We start from the raw sequence: 16,014 nt of genomic DNA, 5'->3' as shown, positions 1-16,014 counted from the left end.
GGAGGAAAATAATTTAAAGTTGCTTGCAAGGACAAATTTAGCTGGATCCATTGTGGCTTCATTCTGAAGAAAATAAAACTAGGACTCATTTGCACAAGCATTTATTCCTCTCAGAATTCTGACATGACACATTTATTAATTACATAAGTGATCTAATGATTAGCTGAAACAGATTGGTTTCTGCAGGAAATATGGTCAATGCCACACTGCCCCCACCCCTCAAGCTTTATTATTCTGTCTCTCACTCCTATTATTTTTTCTCTCTCTCTTTCTCTCTCACAAATTCACATTCAAAGAGCTTTATTGGCATGTGAAATAGGTACTTCTATTGCCAAGGCAGTCATTGTATATAGGACAATAAATCTGAACATATATTGAACATAGACATCAACTGACATACATCAACATTTCTCTCTTCTTTCTGTGGTGAGATGAGAGAGGCTTGCAGGCGACCCATGGTCATGCTAATGAACCTCCAAACGGCCGGCCAGTAGAGTCCCATCTCTGTGGCCATATGGACCCCCCCCCCCCCCCCCGGCCACTGCTCCTGCATAGGCTATGTGTGGACCAGACCGGCCGCCCTGCATTGTCATGCAGCGGGTGAGCTGAACGCCGAGCAGCTGGGGTGCAGCCCAGAGGAAGTCCAGAGCTGTTTAACCGTCTCATCTGGCCAGGCAGTTCAGCACACACACACACACACGCACTCACACACACACTTGCACTGTCAATCTCAATCCATTCAGTCGCTTGCTGCTCCCACCCAGACCTGTGATTGGTTTGTTTTTCATGCTAATTTTGCACCCCCTCACAGACACACACACACGGTTGTGTTGTGTCATTGTACACACACTTACACTCATTTTCACACACTGACTCATACTCTCTCTCTCTCTCGCGCACACACACACACACACACAGTCACACAAATACCAAACAGGCCACTCTGCATCAGGCCTTCATGATACGGCTGGTCATTGCGGGGGGCTCAAAGATGAGGAGATGGCTGAAGCGTGTTGGGCTGGTGGGGATTATGGAAATCGGCCTGACATCAGAGTCCCCTGCTGCTTCTATTCTCCCCTTCATTCCCTCTCCACCCCCCCCCCCCCTCCGTTCCTCCTTTCTCTTTCATTCCCAAAGGTGGCCAATCCATCAAGGCTTCAGGGAAGCCATCCGTGTAAAAATGACGTGTTGGCACAGAACGGTTTTGTCCCTGTCAGTGATTATTAGAGGGTGTTTTTTTCCCCTTCCAGGCAATGTTGAATCAAGTGCATTTCGGCAGAAGCGCACAGTCCATCATTTCACTGTTGAAAAGGCACAAAGTGCTGTCTTCACATCTTGGCAGTATGTGTGTGTTCTTTCACTGTGACTGACTAGGACACACACATAAGCACACCTACTTACTGTCAAACGCACACACAAACAGGCAGATGCACACACACTTGAATGGATACTAATGTTCGCGTTCTCTCTCTCTCTTGTTTGTAGGTTTCTTTCTCTCTCTCTCTCTCTCTCTCTCTCTCTCTCACACACACACACACACAAACACAGATACACACACATTGTCACACTGGCCCCATGCCTGTGGGTCACTGCCTGGACTGCCTTGACAGGTTTATGAGTGATGGTGGTGAAAACACAGTGACCTGTATTCCAGTTGCCATGTGGTTAGCACCTCGCTCCCCCAGCGTACCAACCTGCACCACTCTGCTGGTACTCAGTGCCTGCATTGATGTGGGAGTGATACAAGCAGCGACAGATTGTGCCACAGCAGTCACATGTGATTGCCATGGATAGACAGCATGCTTCCGAGCCACTACTCACAAGATGCAAGTTTATGTGTTTTATGTGTATTGTGCATTTGTGAGTGTACGTATATTCATATTTGTGTGTATGTGTGTGAATGAATGGCTGTGCGTTTGTGTGCGTGTGTCTATGTCTATGTTAATTAATTGTTGTGTTTGTGTGTGTGTGTGTTGTGAATGTGTGTGTGTGTGTGTGTGTGTAAACAGGAGTGCAGTATCTTCTAAATCCACAAACTGCAGGCCCAGGGGAGAGTGCTGCTTCTCCAGAGCAGTGGCTTGCCTGCTAAAAAAAAGGGTAAAGCCTGTTGGTAGCAGCTGTCTGCTGTGCAGCACAGAGTGCCGTGTGTGTGTGTGTGTGTGAAGGTGTGAATGTTTGTGTGTACGAGTGTAAGCAGAGGGCTTAGCTAACCCGGTTGGCTCTTTGTGCAGAGATTAGTGAGCCTGGGTAGGGGACAGGGGAAACGCACACCACAAAACTGGGGCTAGTCGCAGGATGAGCTGAGGTGTCACCTCTGTGTTTACCTTCTGTTTGTTTCTATATAGGTGTGTGTGTGTGTGTGTGATGTTCACACCCTCTGTACCCTCTCAATACCATTTCACATGATTCAGTACTGTGTCAGTTCATTATCCACATCTTGATTCATTGTGCTGCTGTGACTGAATAGAAAAAAAACAGGGACTTATGAGTGACACTTTGTAACATAGTTATACACATAGAACATAGAATATAGTAACACAGTTGGATATCCAGGCAACCCGACCATGGAGTGATCAGCTCCTGGCCTGTGTCCAAGAGACACTAGTCCATTAGGCTTGTCATTCCTGATCCACTGTCATCTTGAAGCTTTAGCTGCAGCCTCTGAAGCTTTTCTCAAATATGCACGAGTTATGGTCGTAATGGCCACAGATTTAGAGTCCACACAGGGATTTTCCCGCAAAGCCCCTGCTCAAGTTCACTACCTTAATGTACATTGTGCACCCACACCATCCCCATCTGTGGGACACAAACCTTCCTTTGGTAAATGAAATATGTGACAGACTGAAAGAGCACCCTTCTTAATTTATGGGCACAATTAATAAACAGCAATAAACAGCAATTAATGACACTTTCCCAAGTTTAATTATTATAGGCCAAGAGCAATTATTATACAGCCATTAATCCAGACTCAGTGGGTTACAGATTTGAACGCTTCTTAGTGATAATGGCATAGCCATAGCCTTATGTAAGTGTAGGTTATGCAGGCAGTTTACACACATGCCAGGAGCTGCTGTCAAGGTGTGTAACGACAGTCTACAAGGGGATGCGTTCAGGCCCTTTCTCACAAGTCACAGCAGACACTAAACTAAATATTCATTGTAATATTTAGCTTCCATTTTGACTAATAATTTTATCTGATTAAGCGTGGCTATCTGTAAAGTATTGAGGAGTGTTGGCTGGTGTGGATTGGTGCTGCCAGAATGATGTGTCGATTAAAACACGGGAATCCAGTTTTCCAGTTAACTCTTATTTATTTTCCAGCTTTGGTTTTTCTTTGAGTGTTATTGCTGGTGTTCGAGCTGGATGAGGATACCACCACTGCAAACTGAGAGCCATCTACCACTGTAGGCTACTGAGAGAAACACTGGAGTCTCAGGTTAATTACCTAATTTAGTGCAGGTGGAATGCAAGGGGCCGTGTCTCAATTTGGCAGGGGGAAAGTACTGGGATTTCTAACAGCCGCCCCCAAATATAATTACATATTTGTCCTAAGAAATTTTAGTCATACAGTTTGGTCATTGGGGAAAGCAGGAAGAACTACCAGACGGCTGACAGGACGGATGAAATGTTTCCCATTGATAGCTATCTCAACAACTCTGACTCTGCCATCGGAACTCGGCAGGATTTGGTGACTGTTCCAATGGGCCAAGAGCCGCGAGGAAGCTGAGGGTCAATCACAATGACGACGACAGCAGGGGAGATTGAAGGACTGTCTGCTCTCCACTTCTGACGGCTCTGAAGGCTTGGCAGGTAGTTATTAATAAAGCTGGTCCAGAACCGGTCAGCAAGGATTTTACTGTGTCTCCACTTCCGGGGGGTTAAGAGCTCGGAAGCCGCGTACATCACTTGAGGAAGTGACGCGTCTCACCGCCCCATCAGAAGAATGTTTGGTGTTATGGGGTCCACATCAGAGATATTGGATGACACATAGCCAAGAGGTTTAGAATTCAGTATCTCTTCAACTTCTATGAGCACCGTGTGTAGCACCTCCTCTGTCACGACTTGAGTCCCCAAGGTGACACGTAAGGCAGATTTGACCGACCTCACCTCGCGTTCCCAAGTCCCACCAAAGTGGGGAGAATATGGTGGATTGAAAGAGAATTTGATTTGCTGCAACGCAAGCTTTTCTTGAAGTGCAGGACTAAGCTGAGTGAAGGCTTCTCTAAGCTCCCTTTCACCCCCTCGGAAATTCGTACCCTGGTCACAGATGAGCTCATAAGGACGACCTCTACGGGCTACGAACCGCCGAAGGGCTAAGAGGAAGCGGTCAGTGTCAATACCCGAAAGGAGATCAAGATGGACAAATCGGGTGGTCTGGCACTTAAAGAGGATCCCCCATCTCTTCTCATGTGTCCTACCCACTTTGATGGTGAAGGGACCAAAACAGTCCATGCCGGTTGACCAGAAAGGTGGCTTATGGAGTCGGAGTCTTGTGGCGGGTAAATCAGCCATTCTGGGGACTAAGGTAGAGCTTTTCCACTTGCGGCAGTCTACACACATCTTCTGGACCTTTTTGACTGCCTGCCGCCCGCGTAAGATCCAGTACTTCCGCTGCCGGAGCTGGGCGAACACTCTTTGTGGACCAGGGTGACACAGGGCTGAATCCATATCAGCGATGAGGAGGTTGGTGATATGATTCTTAGGATCAAGGACAATGGGATGGACAACATCTGGCTCGAGGTCTTGGCTATGACGGAGTCGGCCACCAACTCTGAGGAGTCCTGTAGCTGGGTCAAATTCAGGCGTCAGCTCAGCCAGTCGACTTTGAGGGGAAACTTCTTGGCCACTCTCAAGGAGCTTATACTCATCAGGGAAGTCTTCCCTCTGGGCTTGGCGAAGCAAATGCAGCTCAGCTTGGACTCGACATAGCTTGGCATCTACCTCTGTGAGGTCCAAAGGCAGCTTCTCAGCAGTGGCATCAAGCAGTTCTGACCAGGTGTTGAACTGGGAGTAGTCAGACTTGGATGGACTGTCAGGAACTTGAACGTGTCCACAGAATAGAGATTTCCTTAATTCTAGCATATCTTTATTAGAGGACGGGACAGCGAGTCGAGGCCACTGTGATGCTGGTAAGTACAAGAAAGATGGGCCTGAGAACCAACGGCTGGTGCTGGTGAGCTCTGTCAATTTCTTGCCCCTTGTAATATCATCCACTGGGTTATTAGTGGTATCCACATACCTCCACTGCTCAGGCTGTGTGTGCTCGAGAATTTCTGTGATGCGGTTAGCCACAAAGACCTTATATCTGCAGGTGTCTGAGCGAATCCAGGTCAAGACTGTTGTAGAATCAGACCAAAGAATCACCTCTTGGATCAGCAGGGTGAATTCTCTCTGCAGGAGGTGGGCCAATTGAGAGCCAGTCAAAGCAGCGCACAGTTCAAGACGTGGGATGGAGATGATCTTCTTAGGGGCTACTCTAGAGCGAGCCATGACGAAGGAAACAGACACATTGCCATGACTGTCTGTGAGTCTAAGGTATGCAACTGATCCGTATGCCTGTTCCGAGGCATCACAGAATATATGAAGCTCATAACTGCCTGGCACCTGAGTCTTTGCTGACCCGTACCACCGGGGGACTTGGATCTGCACAATTTTTGGTAACTCATTCTCCCATGCCGTCCAGGCCACTCTGATGCCCTCTGGGATATCTGGATCATCCCATCCCCTGGATGGCTTCATCCACAACTGTTGGAGCAGGATTTTAGCACGGGTGGTGAATGGGATAATGAATCTAAGTGGGTCATACTGACGGGTGAGTATCCGGTATACTCACTACTTCTGTCAACCTCTTTCGGGTCCAGCTTCTTGATGTAACCAGCTTCAATGAGTTTCTGGATTTCTTGCTCATAGATAGCTGCGCGCTCTGGATTCTTCGACAAATTTCGCTCAATACGACGTAGGGCAGGTATTACTGCATCCTGGGGGGCGTAAAGCAAGGGGGTTGTTCTTGGCATATCTTTGGATACCATTAATGTCCTGACGCTTGGTGTGTTGCTCTAAACATTCAATGGCTTGATGATCCTGCTTAGACTGCATTGCAACCTTTGGACTCTGTGAATAGGGGAATATGTCAACCTGCCACAGTTGCTCCACATTCCTCTGTAACTGGTCTGGGGCTGCGGAGGCTAGGAAGAGACACCGAGTGTCAGAACAGGTTTCCTGCACTAAAGAGGTTGGGCCATGCAACGTCCATCCCAGGCGAGTATGCAGAGCAGCTGGGCTTCCAGTGGGTCCAAATCTCACTCGTTCTGTAGAACTCAAGAGATGAGGATGATCTGCACCCACCAGGAGCATCGGTCGGATCTTGTGAAACTCCTGAAGCGGAAGATCTCGGAGGTGTTGGTAACGTCTTTGGAGTGTGTCAACAGGGTAGGTCTGCTCAGGTAGATCTAATTGTTTAGCAGTGAAGGCACCTTTGATCTGATATTTCTTCTGCTGCTGGGAAGCCGGGGCAATTGAAAAGGAAACTGTGGCACCCTCAATCCTCTGTGCCTTGTCGGATAGTACGCAGGACTAATGATTCGGCCGCCCCGTTAAGGCCTAAACTCTCTGCAGCAGAAGGCAGAAGCATAGTTTTCTCTGAACCGTTGTCCAGGATAGCATAGGTCTCTAAAGACCTCTCATTGTGACTCAGGATGACTTTCACCACTTTCAAAAGAACGGAATTAAAGCCACTGGGCCTACTCAGATAGAAGATCCCTGAGTCACGTTTGCGGGTATTCACCTCATGTAGAACTCCTAGGTGACGATCCTTGCAGTGAGGGCAGCCTCTCTTTAGGTCACATTTAAATGAATGGTGGGTCCGCCCACATCTCCAGCAGCAGTTATTGTCCAAAATCCACTTTCTCTTGTTCTCCACATCAAACTGCTGGAAATCGGAGCACTGACTTAGGTGATGATCTCGACTATTGCAGAAGGCACATGATGATCCAGACTCATTGGAGGATTTCACCCCTGAGTAAGTGTTCTTATTCTGGGTTCTAATTCTAGCACCCTCCTCCTGACTTACACCCTGAAGGAATGTGGTGGTGGGGAATGCTGGCTTTACAAATCTCACATTTCTAGGTTCTGACTTTACTGTGCCCTTAGGTTCACTCCCTTGAACTGCTAAATTTTGGCATTCTGCTTCTTCCTCTAACCAGTTTGAAAAATCTATTAAATTATAAGGAATGTCTGGTCCTACAGTTCTAGCATGTCTAGCAAAGCTGGCAATATGCTCAGCTGGGAGTTTACTGAGTAACTGATGGACATGAGATGCACAGGCCGCACCCATGAGTTGCACCCTCATCACGGCCCCATGACTGAAGCATGCCGACCAAAGCGCTGATACGGACAGCAAACTGGCTAAACCCACGAGAATCTCCAGGACGAATACTCGGAAGGCTCTGAATGGAAGCAATCTCTCGTAACACCAGATGATGAGGTTGCCCATACCTCCTCTGAAGGGCTTTCAGAGCAGTGGTGTAAGGTTGAGGATGATGAGGGCCAGATGGCGAGCAGCATCCAGTCTTAAATGGTCAAGCAGAATGTGATATTTGTATTACTCAGTTTCCTCAGGTGGTATTGAGTTTTCTAGAGCCATATTCAGCATAGCGAATTCCTGAGGGTCATCTCTTTCAAAGAATGGGAATGAGGGCCTTTCAACGCATGCAGTCTTGTTACGCTGGGCAAAGACACAGGTATCTGGGGGTCAGCAGCTTCATATGGTCTACTGGGAGGATACATATGATTGGCATTTACCTGCTGAGACTGAGACACTGAGGCTGTGGGAATTAGGTCAGCAACAGGAGGACAATGAACATTTCTATACTGGTTGGAGGTATGCTCTACTATGGGTCTACCAGGGTCATATGTTGCTGGAGCTTGATGCAAAGAGGAGACTAATTGCAGATATGCCTGCAGGATCACTAGAGGGGGCTACGGCTCTAATCTGTGCTGGCAGAGAATGTCTAGAAGGGGCTCGAGGATGTTGTGGTGCAGCAGCCATTGGAGCAACATACTCTGGATAGACAGGTGAGCCATACAATAGATTTGAAACAGGATAAGGCATGTAAGGAGTCCTCAAAAATCCACCACTTGGGAAAAAGGTTTGAGGTGGCATCCATGGAGGACATGGAGGGCACGGGAGAAAGAAAGCATTTCCTGGCATCTGATTATACTGAAGAAGGCCATCACACCTCTCTAATCGCTGGTCAGTGGTATAGAAATCTGGATTTACTAAATGATCATTGACTGGAGAGAACTCTGGGGGGACACCTTGTGGCTGATTCTGATACTCAGGAATTGAATTAGCGTTAAAGGGGACCTGTGCGTTAAAGTTCTCTCTATGTTGGGCTGGAGGTACAGCATATGGATGCACATCAGGGCTTAACCCTTAAAGGTGTAGGTTTTTGAACATTCTAAGTTCCGCAACAATTGAAGGTTCTAAAATTCTATGTTGAATTCAATGAACCCAGATATTCTTTAGAATGTTAATTTCCCAACATTCCCGTCACACCGGTGTGACGGTACTCCTTTAAGGGTTAACCCTGGTGGGTCCCTACTTGCCCGTGGAGAGGGAGTGGGAAGCATGGACTGAGGCGGAGGTGGAAGAGTACTTTGTCTACTAATCATTGGTGGTATTGGATAAGGCAGATTTACACTTTCCTGATGTTGTCGCAGACATTCGCCAAGCTCCTGCACAAGTGAAGTTCTGCAGTCCGCTGGTCGATTCCTCTCTCCGGCGACTGGGGAGCTTTCTTCTGAGCTGGTTACGAAGGAGGAAGTTCTGCTTCTCGGTTGCATATCCTTCATCATTTGACTCAAGTCCATCAGCATGCCTTTCATCTGCATTACCTCTTCGGACAGAGACTTCACATCCATATCTCCATGTGGCGCTTTTGCTCCTCCTGCTGATTGCCCTTGGACATGGGTGACGGTGGTGTGTGAAGGGGCCATCACATAATCCCTTTGCCATACAGGAGGTCGCACAGTTCTAGCAGATCTCTTCAGCCTTCCAGGGTTATCTTCAGTCATCATTCCAGCAGCCTCTCCGGCTCGAAGGACCACATGTAAAGTATTGAGGAGTGTTGGCTGGTGTGGATTGGTGCTGCCAGAATGATGTGTCGATTAAAACACGGGAATCCAGTTTTCCAGTTAACTCTTATTAATTTTCCAGCTTTGGTTTTCTTTGAGTGTTATTGCTGGTGTTCGAGCTAGATGAGGATACCGCCACTGCAAACTGAGAACCATCTACCACTGTAGGCTACTGAGAGAAACACTGGCATCTCAGGTTAATTACCTAATTTAGTGCAGGTGGAATGCAAGGGGGTGTGTCTCAATTTGGCAGGGGGAAAGTACTGGGATTTCTAACACTATCATTTGCTGATGTATGTTGTTTAGTATTAAATACAGACACAGCATGTTACATATCCGGATAATATTGATTGGATGCAAGGTAGGGTATAGCCTAGGTATAGCTATTTGGACTTGTTTTAATACAAGCTAAGTAATACAGGCAAGGGTATGGGGTTGAATGAATGACCTCTGCACAAGGATGAGCCCCCCACTCCTTTCTCTGGCCGGAAGGGCCAGGCTGACACTACGGGGCGAATATAGCAATCTATTTTTTAATTAGTCCGACACTGCAACTTCGCATTTTGTCTGGTCCATGAGTTGATTTGAAGAAACAGTGGTTAATGCACGGTCTGTCGAATGAGCTGACTTTTTCTCCCTAAAAATAACGCATAAGGGTAGATCCGGTATCTGTTTATTCGTGCTTGTCTGAATAACGTATTCGGATCCTGATGCCTGTCTATACTTAGGGCTCATCCACATCATTACGTTTTCATTCTAAAAACAGTAAAAAATGAAAACTAGCATTGTTCTATAGTGTAGTATATTCAGTCCTGAAAACGTGCATCACATGATACAATCTTTAATCACATTCACTGATTTTTTATTGTATACCTCCGGAAAAAGGGACACATGGTAATGGTCACGTGATATGAGCATGATGTATCAGAAGGAAGGGGACATGGTTTTCCAGTCACATTGACCATTATGCGATTTGGCATCATTTTAGCCCAGATTCAGTCAGACCCAACTAACGTCATCCAATCATCGGTTCATGCCCTACGTCAGAAGGCTACACCAGAAAACAGATCTAATCACATCCTGCATAAACCAAATATGAAGTGCAGTTTGGGCAGGCTCGATATATAATGCCACTATAATGCCCTCTTCACAAATTTATGCAATATGGAACCACATGCATTGGTGAGGTCCAGCCATAGTACTTCCATGTCCTCTTCTCCTTCTCGTACCTCTCTGATCAGCAGCATGACCACTCCACTGTGTTCTACGTATCCCTGGACCCCTGGAATTCTTCCTTCCCGAGCAGTCAAGGCACTGGTGGCACACTGAGAAGCAAGATGGTTGTCTATTCAGAAGTTTCTTCCTCAGGCTGCTTTAGAACTCTGTCTGCCCATTTTTCTTTTTCGCTTCTTGATCTTCAAAAGTCATTAAGTCAGTGTCACAGTTTTATCTCAGCTGTGTGATCGTCTGTGCTCCGTGCTTCTTAGAACCACCCTTCTCCACTGTACTAAACCTCTCTCTGCCTGGTGAATCTCCTCCCCCATCCCCCCCCCCCCCCCCCGAGGCTCCCGCTGGGTATGTTTCCTTGGGACTATAGAAGAGTGTAAAATTTAGATTTAAGATGAATTAATTTAAGTTAAATTTAAGATTGATGTGTGAAAATGCTTCCCAATTCAAATACAATTTATGATCATCATTCCATCCAACATTACACTTTTCTCTGCAAGAATGATTTTCCAACATGATTAAATATAAGATCGAGTTTTGTCACTTAGTCACTATTACACATAAGTCTTCATTATGACTCTGAACTAAGCGGCACCATGCAGTCACTCACCACCTTGATCTGTCCAAGCTCATTGCCAAAATTGCCCCCCCCCCCCACCAGCAACCCCATCCTTGTCCATCTGCACAGCATGACTGGGCATACACCTTTACCCAGGCGATGGTCACCATGGCAATCTGTCGCTCCCTTGTGCCGCTGACATCTGCTTCTGGGTGACTGGCGGATTAGGGCCAGCCAAATAGAGTGGCTGCAGTCACGGTAACGCACGGCACAGCCGCGGCCGGCGCTCCAGCGCACAGATGGCCTGTCCGGTCACGCCGCGGTGTCAGTTACATATGAAAGGCAGAGGGAGCGAACAAAAGAGTAAAAGGAGGATAAAGGCTACAGAGGAGCCGAGGCTACTCTTTGGGTTTGTAGGCAGCAGGGGTTACTAGTGCACCACACAACAATCATGTTATTATTGTCCTGTTACGCAATTCTATTTTGTCCCCCACTTCTGATTGTGCTTTTCGTGCAGGGAGGCTCACAGCTTGAGTACAGCATGCATCACCATGGCCAGGGATGACAGCATTTTTGCTAAAATAAGTTTGACTTGGCACTCTCTCTCACACACACAAACACACACACACACACAACACCCAACCTCACAATAGCACTCAAAACTGGGAATTTTGGAATGCTGCAAGGCTGAAATTTAGATTGGCCAATTTGGCATTTCGGACGTACCACTTCTGTTTTTCAAGCTTTCAAATAATCTCCAGCATTGTAGAAACAGCGGAAGAACGAGGAAAGCAAAATACAAACCAAAACAAAAAGAGACTCCCTGGCCGAGGTTGTGAGCATTTATGCAATGGAGTGTGACAGAATGGATTTCCACTGCAGTGTCTTCAGCAGCCCACACACACAAACACACACACAAAGTATAATTAAAGAGGTTGTAATTCACAGCCATTCAGCTTCGGTTTCTCATATCTGCCACTTTCCTCTTTCTGTGGAGAATGCTGCTAACTGTGTGACAAATGAAATTCAAACCTCTCCTGACCTACATGTTTGAGCTAAATAAAGGCTGGTCCATCTTCCTTCCCCCTGATCGACTTTGAGGAACGACTCTGGCGATGAGAGGGGAAATAAAAGGGTCTCGTGGAACATGCCGGTGGCAGGTCGGTGCACGCGAGGCTGGCGAGAGAAAAGGAGCCGAGCACTACCTGCAAGGACACGGCCAGTTGGACTGCACCTGGACGACAGGTGGCGAGTCAGCAGCATCCCTTTGCTCCTGCTGTTTACCGTGGAACGAGATGGTAGGAGAGAAGGAGGGAGAGAAAGAAGGAGGGGGGAGGAGGAGGGGGCCCGGGGAGGTGCAAAGAATTCAATCTATGCTCTGCACTCAAAACATTCTTCTTAAATCAGTAGCATGCAAAGACAATGTAGAAATGTGTTTCTGTTGATTCAGAGCTCTGTAAACAAAATAGCACAGAGTGCATTATATAAGAACGTCTCTAAGGCTCTTATGAATCACTTACTGCTTCATCAATCTGAAGTGGGACTGCTATCTGTGCTGCTTTCTGCTATGCTTGGATCAATGATCTTGCTTAACGTACATCACTATCTTTCAGTCAGGATAAAGTGGTCAGATTGATTGCTGATTATTTGTATTTTTTTTTTTTTTCGGCGCAAATTTCCATCAGTCAGAGCTGATATCATGAGGAAATGTTTTTGTTTATTATGTTTATCACGTTTATTTTGAGACGGTGGCTAAATGGATTGCACAGCCTGTGAATGTGTGAGGATAAAACGGTGGAATTATTAAATAACATGGTCTGGCAACAAAGGCCTTTTTGTGCCATAGCTTAGAATCTGACGTAAGAATGTTGAATGCGGAACACTTATAAAAGTGGAAGGTCACAAGACACATAGGGCGATCCTTACCCTTCCAAAGAGATGCCTGGGCTCAGATACCTCAGTGACATTTGTTTCATTCTTATCAACCTGAATATCACTGGCAATAAAAGAAACACTGGAGGCATGGTGGTAGTGTTAGCTGGAGTGGTATGTCATGCCATCATGCCTTGCAAACACTCGTATGCAACTACAGTATATCAACATAGGATTGCACAAACACAACCATCACACACACATGCACACACACATAAAATGCAGTCCTGAGCTGAGTCCAATGGGGGTGTTTTTCGGCCAACAGAGAACTAGTTCTTGAACCGGTTCGGTTCAGAATTCTTTAATTTTTGGTGCTATATTAGTGAACCAGCCCACATTTCCACCAGATTTAAATGGAACCAAGAATGTGAATTCAACAGATTGTGCTGCGTGCATAACTGAACTGTAGAATCACACACCCACTCCAGTTCACAAGAAACTATTTTTTGGTTCAAGCTTCAATACAACGTTACGGGTTCCTATCCTAACCGTTTTATTTTTGGTCGAAATGCTCAACCTCTGGAGCATGAGCCAGAACGTTTCTTGGTGTTTTATGCCCCCAACGTTGTCTTCAAGGCAGCGCTGCCTGGAGGGCACTAGAGTTAGGCATGGGTTAAGGTTAGAGTTAGGGTTGGGGTTAGGTTTAGGATTAGGTGCCTTTAAGTCAGCGGTGGCAGCACTGCCTGGAAGACGACGTTGGGGGCATAAAACACCATTAAGCAACCAGAAAATAGACAGTTCTCTGTTGGTGGAAGAGGCCTATATGGGCTCTGTTCATGACTGATGACTCTTAATTGCAGCAATGGCCGCATGTTCCCTGGTATTTCTCTGTGAACAAACACAAGTTAGGCTGCCTACTCACGAAGGGCGCTGAAACAACCAAACAAATTGCTCGTGTTAATTAATCAATGCCTCCCTACTGCTCACCTTCAGCTGGGCTTCATGAGGGGGGAGGCAGAAAGGAGTGGTGGTGGAGGTGACAGGGAGGGAGAGCTTCGTCAGCAGGAACAACAACACTCCATTGCCCATAGGAAAAAAAAGGCGGCTTGTTTTCTTCTAAAGGTCTCGAAAAAAGCCGTTCCTGTGTTTCCTGCCAAAGTTCCCCCATTGTGTTTCATCCAGTTTTAGGAGGGAGGCAAATTATATTAGCTCAGCATTGAAAAACATCAGCTTAGCCATGGGTGGTGTGTATACAAGCACAGATGACAGACCTCACTGTGTGATAATCCTGCCCAGTCCCTCTCTCTCTCTCTTTCTTTCTCTCTATCTCTCTCTCTCTCACACACACACACATGTCATCCGCCTCCTTAATCAAATTAGCTCCATTCCAGGCAGAGAGAGGACAGGAGGGAGGCAGCAAACACACAGCACAGCAGACAACGCCCTGCGACTAACATTTTTGAATGCCAGAATGATGCACTAACTATGATACAATTCATCATCACACATACTAACCATGATCACTACAAGCTTATGTTACACATCAGCACCAAGAAGAGTCTCTATATCTAAGCTGTATGCTGCCTCTGACAAAGCATATTGTCACAAGAGATATTTAACATGACAATAGCTGGCAGAAGAACAAGATGGTGGTAAATCGAGCACAAGGAAACATAAAACCCTTTTCTTCTCAGTGTTATATGTTTGAATTGTGCTTCAATATGTCACAAAAGCCCAGGATAGCAGCGCTGCATAGGAGGCCACACTAGAGTAGCCCATACCACCAGCCTGGTGGGAGTGAAATCTCTGCATGAGCTGAGGGGCTTTTGCCACCAATCCCCCCCCCCCCCCAACCCTTTCCTCGTCCTGGTCCCCCCCCCCCCCCCCCCCTCCTGCTGGCAGGTGCTGTGGCCTGCCCTGCTCCTGCTCACTATAATTAGCTCAGCTGTCTGCATGTAACAGATCCTGTGCTGCAGGTGACAGCTCTGTGTGCTGGGAGGTGTGTGCAGCTCTCACCGCGTACACAGCATCTCTGAGAGCCACTCAGTTGGCGATAACGGCACAGGTCCAGTGTCCAACCGCCACCATCGCCACGGGTCCAGAGAGTTTTTACTTGTGCGCGGTGAGAACAGTACAGGCCCAAGAGATAAGACTCATTTGCATGGGGTGTGTTCCTGTCCACCCACACCTCTGGCCTTTGGGTGGTTGGGGCAGACGTGGTGATGGAGCCGGGGTCGGGGTTAGGATGGCTGTTTGCAGTAAATCATTTACCACATGTTTTCCTCTCAGTCACTTTAGGCCAAACTGACCTGTGACTATGTGCGTACACACACACACACACACACACACACACACGTGAAAACGTATACCCACAGACAGACACATACATGAAAGCACACACACTCATATGCATGCCTTCCCCCTCACTGAGCGGAGCAGGTCTAACTAGGCTCTTTGTGAGTGAGTCAGATGGTTGAGAGGACTGCATGAAGCATGTCTAAGACTATACAACATGACTTCTAAGGTTTTCTACCCAAGAGTAAGGACTTTTTGGACTCATGCAGTATAGGAGATATGGCATTGTAATGCTATTACAATGGTCTCTCTCTCTCTCTCTCTCTCTCTCTGTGTGTGTGTGTGTGTGTGTGTGTGTGTGTTCTTATTAGAGTATTACACACAGAAAAATGATAAGAGCTCTTGTATTCGTTGCCGTGCAGTAGCTGAAAGACTGAAAAGCAATGGATTAATGTCTGGATTAATCTCAGCACCTACTGAGAACCCCCCCCCCCCCCCCCCCACACACACACTCATCTTTTTCACCATGACAAAATGGCTACTAATAGTTGAAGTGAAATAATATCCTCCCCTCGCTGACTTCCTCGATGCCATCCAGTAATGATTCTCTATGTCTCTGTCTCTTTCCCCTAATGGAGAGCACAATCAGAAGGGTCCACGGATAAAGAGATAGTCTAAGAGGGGGGATATTGGCTCTCTCACTGCCTTCATTTATAATTAGAGGAAACAGCTGATAAAATGAGACCAGTGAGATGGTGAGTATGTGGGCGTTTTAATTAGATCGGCCTCATGAGCAGAGATGAATTTAAAGTCCCACACACTTATTAACAGCAGGCCGCTCATGGGATGGGTGATGATGAGCAAGACAGGAGGGTGTCGTGTCTCGTTTGTTTGCTTTGTGGCCTGTGATTATTACATCTAAATGA

General features: G+C 46.8%; 1 long non-coding RNA gene across 1 annotated transcript in view; it reads right to left on the bottom strand.

The window, feature by feature from the left end:
• Positions 1 to 15,611, bottom strand: part of LOC121721105 — a 24,338-nt gene extending 8,727 nt beyond the window's left edge. The window contains exons 1-3 of the long non-coding RNA XR_006034742.1: positions 15,601 to 15,611; positions 7,801 to 7,803; positions 144 to 152 (exon numbers count right to left, since the gene is read on the bottom strand). This is a non-coding gene — a long non-coding RNA (uncharacterized LOC121721105). The remainder of the gene's footprint in view (positions 1 to 143; positions 153 to 7,800; positions 7,804 to 15,600) is intronic.
• Between the last annotated feature and the right edge of the window lie 403 nt (positions 15,612 to 16,014).

The sequence above is a fragment of the Alosa sapidissima genome, chromosome 10 (genome assembly GCF_018492685.1).
Source record: "Alosa sapidissima isolate fAloSap1 chromosome 10, fAloSap1.pri, whole genome shotgun sequence".
NCBI classification, from domain to species: domain Eukaryota; kingdom Metazoa; phylum Chordata; class Actinopteri; order Clupeiformes; family Clupeidae; genus Alosa; species Alosa sapidissima.
Note: the sequence above shows the minus strand (reverse complement) of the source record. Positions and strands in the feature narration are given on the sequence as shown.